Genomic DNA, 6,060 nt, shown 5'->3' with positions numbered 1-6,060 from the left:
GCCTCCAACGTCATTTTCGAGAATTTGGCAGTACGTCCAACCGGCCTCACAACCGCAGACCACGTGTAACCATGCCAGCCTAGGACCTCCAAATCCAGCTTCTTCACCTGTGGGATCATCTCACACCAGCCACCCGGACAGCTGATGAAACTGTGGGTTTACACAACCGAAGAATTTCTGCACAAACTGTCAGAAACCGTCTCAGGGAAGCTCATCTGCATGCTCGTCGTCCTCACCAGGGTCTTGACCTGACTGCAGTTTGGCGTCGTAACCGACTTCAGTGGGAAAATGCTCACCTTCGATGGCCACTGGCATGCTAGAGAAGTGTGCTCTTCACGGATGAATCCTGGTTTCAACTGTACCGGGCAGATGGCAGACAGTGTGTATGGGATCATGTGGGCGAGCGGTTTGCTCATGTCAACGTTGTGAACAGAGTGCCCCATGGTGGTGGTGGGGTTATGGAATGTGCAGTCATAAGCTACAAACAATGAACACAATTGCATTTTATCAATGGCAATTTGAATGCACAGAGATACCGTGATGAGATCCTGAGGCCCATTGTCGTGCCATTCATCTGTCGCCATCACCTCATGTTTCAGCATGATAATGCATGGCCCCATGTCGCAAGGATCTGTACAAAATTCCAGGAAGCAGAAAATGTCCCAGTTCTTCCATGGCTGCATACTCACCAGACATGTTACCCATTGAGCAGGTTTGGAATGCTTTGGATCGACGTGTACAACAGTGTGTTCCAGTTCCCGCCAATATCCAGCAACTTCACACAGCCATTGAAGAGGAGTGGAACAACATTCCACAGGCCACAATCAACAGCCTGATCAACTCTATGCAAAGGAGATATGTCACTCTGCATGAGGCAAACGGTGGCCACACCAGATACTGACTGGTTTTAAGGTATCTGTGACCAACAGATGCACATCTGTATTCCCAGTCATGTGAAATCCATAGATTAGGGCCTTATATGAACTGTAACTTTGAAATTGTTCATATTCTATTCCTATTTTTCCCACTTAATCCAGGCTCAGACATGTTGGAGTCCTTGTACAATATCACAGGTACATTTAGTTTTGTTGGCTTGTTAATGTAAGATCCATGGAGCCCATTCCGACGGTTCTTCAAGGTTAACTGAGGTCGAAATAAAGCATCTCCCTCTCTTTAAAACTTTATTTTACTACCCTCACCTTACCATAACAAACCAGCTTCTTTCTGTTGGCACTGTGCATCAGTGGAGCGGTAAGGGTTTATAATTCCTTGCAATAAACGGCAATTAACATGATCACTTGTGCGGTTGGCCACAGAGATTTGTGTGATGAGTTGCTAAGGTGAGTAATCAGACTGACGGAGAGACTCCGGAGTGGAATAATAACAAGACTTTCCATGGAAAGAATTGAACAGGTCAGAACATAACATCCTCTGAACTGAAGGAACACTACAGAGCAGAGCAGAGCTGCTGCATCCACAGCAGAGGTGTCATCAAGACGATGGGAGAATAGGATGGCCACCTAGGTGGGTCTCTCATAGGGAGGGAAAAACCCACAGACAAGAGCCAGGAAACACACTGTAAAGAAGTACAGTACCAGTCAAAAGTTTGGACGCACCTATCACTCAAGGTTTTATTTTTATTTTTTTACTATTTTCTACATTGTAGAATAATAGTGAAGACATCAAAACTATTAAATAACACATATGGAATCATGTAGTAACCAAAAAAGTGTTAAACAAATCAAAATATATTTTATATTTGAGATTCTTCAAATAGCCACCCTTTGCCTTGATGACAGCTTTGCATACTCTTGGCATTCTCTCAACCAGCTTCACCTGGAATGCTTTTCCAACAGTCTTGAAGGAGTTCCCACATATGCTGAGCACTTATTGGCTGCTTTTCTTTCACTCTGCGGTCTGACTCATACCAAATCATCTCAATTGGGTTGAGGTCGGGGGATTGTGGAGGCCAGGTCATCTGATGCAGCACTCCATCGCTCTCCTTCATGGTAAAATAGCCCTTACGCAGCCTGAAGTGTGTTGGGTCATTGTCCTGTTGAAAAACAAATGATAGTCCCACTAAGCCCAAATCAGATGGGATGGCGTATCACTGCAGAATAATGTGGTAGCCATGCTGGTTAAGTGTCCCTTGAATTCTAAATAAATCACAGACAGTGTCACCAGCAAAGCACATCCACACCATAACACCTCCTCCTCCATGCTTTACGGTGGGAACTACACATGTGGAGATCATCCGTTCACCCACATCGCGTCTCACAAAGACAGCGGTTGGAACCAAAAATCTCAAATTTGGACTCCAGACCAAAGGACACATTTCCACCGGTCTAATGTCCATTGCTCGTGTTTCTTGGCGAAAGCAAGTCTCTTCTTATTATTGGTGTCCTTTAGTAGTGGTTTCTTTGCAGCAATTCGACCGTGAAGGCCTGATTCACACAGTCCCCTCTGAACAGTTGATGTTGAGATGTGTCTGTGACTTGAACTCTGTGAAGCATTTATTTGGGCTGCAATTTCTGAGGCTGGTAAATCTAATGAACTTATCCTCTGCAGCAGAGGTAACTCTGGGTCTTCCATTCCTGTGACGGTCCTCATGAGAGCCAGTTTCATCATAGCGCTTGATGGTTTTTACGACTGCACTTGAAGAAACTGTCAAAGGTCTTGAAATGTTCCGTATTGACTGACCTTCATGTCTTAAAGTAATGATGGACTGTCGTTTCTCTTTGCTTATTTGAGCTGTTCCTGCCATAATATGGACTTGGTCTTTTACCAAATAGGGCTATCTTCTGTATACCCCCCTACCTTGTCACAACACAACTGATTGGCTCCAACGCATTAAGAAGGAAATAAATTCCATAAATTAACTTTTAACAAGGCACACCTGTTAATTGAAATGAATTCCAGGTGACTACCTCATGAAGCTGGTTGAGAGAATGACAAGAGTGTTTAAAGCTGTCATCAAGGGTGGCTATTTGAAGAATCTCAAATCTCAAATATATTTTGATTTGTTTAACCATTTTTTGGTTACTACATGATTCCGTATGTGTTATTTCATAGTTTTGATGTCTTCACTATTATTCTACAATGTAGAAAATAGTAAAAAATTAAGAAAAACCATTGAATTAGTAGGTGTCTTCTTTATTATTTTCCCCTAACCCTACCACCCCTCCCTAATTGGAGTAAACTAATGGACAACAACTCTTAGGCTTCTAAGCTTATACATACTACAGTGGGGAAAAAAAGTATTTAGTCAGCCACCAATTGTGCAAGTTCTCCCACTTAAAAATATGAGAGAGGCCTGTAATTTTCATCATAGGTACACGTCAACTATGACAGACAAAATGAGATTTTTTTTCTCCAGAAAATCACATTGTAAGATTTTTAATGAATTTATTTTCAAATTATGGTGGAAAATAAGTATTTGGTCAATAATAAAAGTTTGTCAATACTTTGTTATATACCCTTTGTTGGCAATGACACAGGTCAAATGTTTTCTGTAAGTCTTCACAAGGTTTTCACACACTGTTGCTGGTATTTTGGCCCATTCCTCCATGCAGATCTCCTCTAGAGCAGTGATGTTTTGGGGCTGTCGCTGGGCAACACGGACTTTCAACTCCCTCCAAAGATTTTCTATGGGGTTGAGATCTGGAGACTGGCTAGGCCACTCCAGGACCTTGAAATGCTTCTTACGAAGCCACTCCTTCGTTGCCCGGGCGGTGTGTTTGGGATCATTGTCATGCTGAAAGACCCAGCCACATTTCATCTTCAATGCCCTTGCTGATGGAAGGAGGTTTTCACTCAAAATCTCACGATACATGGCCCCATTCATTCTTTCCTTTACATGGAACAGTCGTCCTGGTCCCTTTGCAGAAAAACAGCCCCAAAGCATGATGTTTCCACCCCCATGCTTCACAGTAGGTATGGTGTTCTTTGGATGCAACTCAGCATTCTTTGTCCTCCAAACACGACGAGTTGAGTTTTTACCAAAAAGTTCTATTTTGGTTTCATCTGACCATATGACATTCTCCCAATCCTCTTCTGGATCATCCAAATGCACTCTAGCAAACTTCAGACGGGCCTGGGCACATACTGGCTTAAGCAGGGGGACACGTCTGGCACTGCAGGATTTGAGTCCCTGGCGGCGTAGTGTGTTACTGATGGTAGGCTTTGTTACTTTGGTCCCAGCTCTCTGCAGGTCATTCACTAGGTCCCCCCGTGTGGTTCTGGGATTTTTGCTCACCGTTCTTGTGATCATTTTGACCCCACGGGGTGAGATCTTGCGTGGAGCCCCAGATCGAGGGAGATTATCAGTGGTCTTGTATGTCTTCCATTTCCTAATAATTGCTCCCACAGTTGATTTCTTCAAACCAAGCTGCTTACCTATTGCAGATTCAGTCTTCCCAGCCTGGTGCAGGTCTACACATTTTTTTCTGGTGTCCTTTGACAGCTCTTTGGTCTTGGCCATAGTGGAGTTTGGAGTGTGACTGTTTGAGGTTGTGGACAGGTGTCTTTTATTAATGATAACAAGTTCAAACAGGTGCCATTAATACAGGTAACGAGTGGAGGACAGAGGAGCCTCTTAAAGAAGAAGTTACAGGTCTGTGAGAGCCAGAAATCTTGCTTGTTTGTAGGTGACCAAATACTTATTTTCCACCATAATTTGCAAATAAATTCATAAAAAATCCTACAATGTGATTTTCTGGATTTTTTTTCCTCAATTTGTCTGTCATAGTTGACGTGTACCTATGATGAAAATTACAGGCCTCTCTCATCTTTTTAAGTGGGAGAACTTGCACAATTGGTGGCTGACTAAATACTTTTTTTCCCCACTGTATATACATTTTACGGACAGTATATTTTACATTAGTTATCATTTGTTTGTTTTTAGTTCCAGCCTTCAGCTACCCTCAACCCATCCCATCTATCTGAAGACCATCCAGTTCTATTTTTCCATATATTTTGCATATGAGCGAAAGACAGATTTCGCGACAGAAGCACATCCAACACAGCTGTTGATGAATTCTCAAATGTGAGAACAGACCTGTTGATGTTGTGGAAGTTATGATTCGTTTCCGTGTTTGTCTACAATTATAACCATATGTTTTCACTTAAGGTATGCAAGCAAACATCTTGTGAAACAGGCAGTGAGAAGTCTTTCATTACAGAATGTAAATTAAACACATGGAACTCATTAATTAAACAAGATACAAGAGCACGGCGCTTGTAACGCCAAGGTAGTGGGTTCGATCCCCGGGACCACCCATACACAAAAATGTATGCACGCACGACTGTAAGTCGCTTTGGATAAAAGCGTCTGCTAAATGGCATATTATTATTATTATTATTACAAGCAGCAATAACTGTCCAGGCCTGAAAGAGAAATAAAAACAGGCACACAATTTGTACTGTTCTTTATGATTCACATTTATGTTCCAGATTTCTCCACTACAATAGGTTGTTTTGTTGGTTGCTTCAAAACAAAACAACATTATGTGTTCTGGATAACACTTAAACCCTCTAGTAACAAGGCATACAAAACATTATCATAATAATCAAATAACACAATCACTTCACAGCTAATGTCAGCTTATGGCAACTGATGTTTCACTGTCTGACACAAACTGTTATTAAAGACAGTTGGCTTTAACAGTATGCTGCTAGCCATAATAGTAACCGTTGGCTAATAGTAGCTGCAAGCCAAAAGAGTAACCGTTGGCTAACAGTAGTTGCTAGCCAAAAGAGTAACCGTTGGCTAACAGTAGTTGCTAGCCAAAAGAGTAACCGTTGGCTAACAGTAGCTGCTAGCCAAAAGAGTAACCGTTGGCTAACGGTAACTGCTAGCCATAACAGTAACTGTTGGCTTACAGCACGTTGGCCATATAGTGGCCCTAAACAATGGTGTATCTGATGACAGAGGCTGTCATAAACTGAGGTGTAGTAAATGTTAATGACACATTTTAGGTCATTATCATGCCAGTATTATGTAAGTCTTTTGAGGGAGGGTTTGAGTGCTATGGATCTAGGTAGCTAGCATGCCTCGACAGA

Source organism: Coregonus clupeaformis, chromosome 31 (assembly GCF_020615455.1).
Source record: "Coregonus clupeaformis isolate EN_2021a chromosome 31, ASM2061545v1, whole genome shotgun sequence".
In the NCBI taxonomy this organism is placed as follows: Eukaryota; Metazoa; Chordata; class Actinopteri; order Salmoniformes; family Salmonidae; genus Coregonus; species Coregonus clupeaformis.
This window is presented reverse-complemented; position numbering follows the sequence as displayed.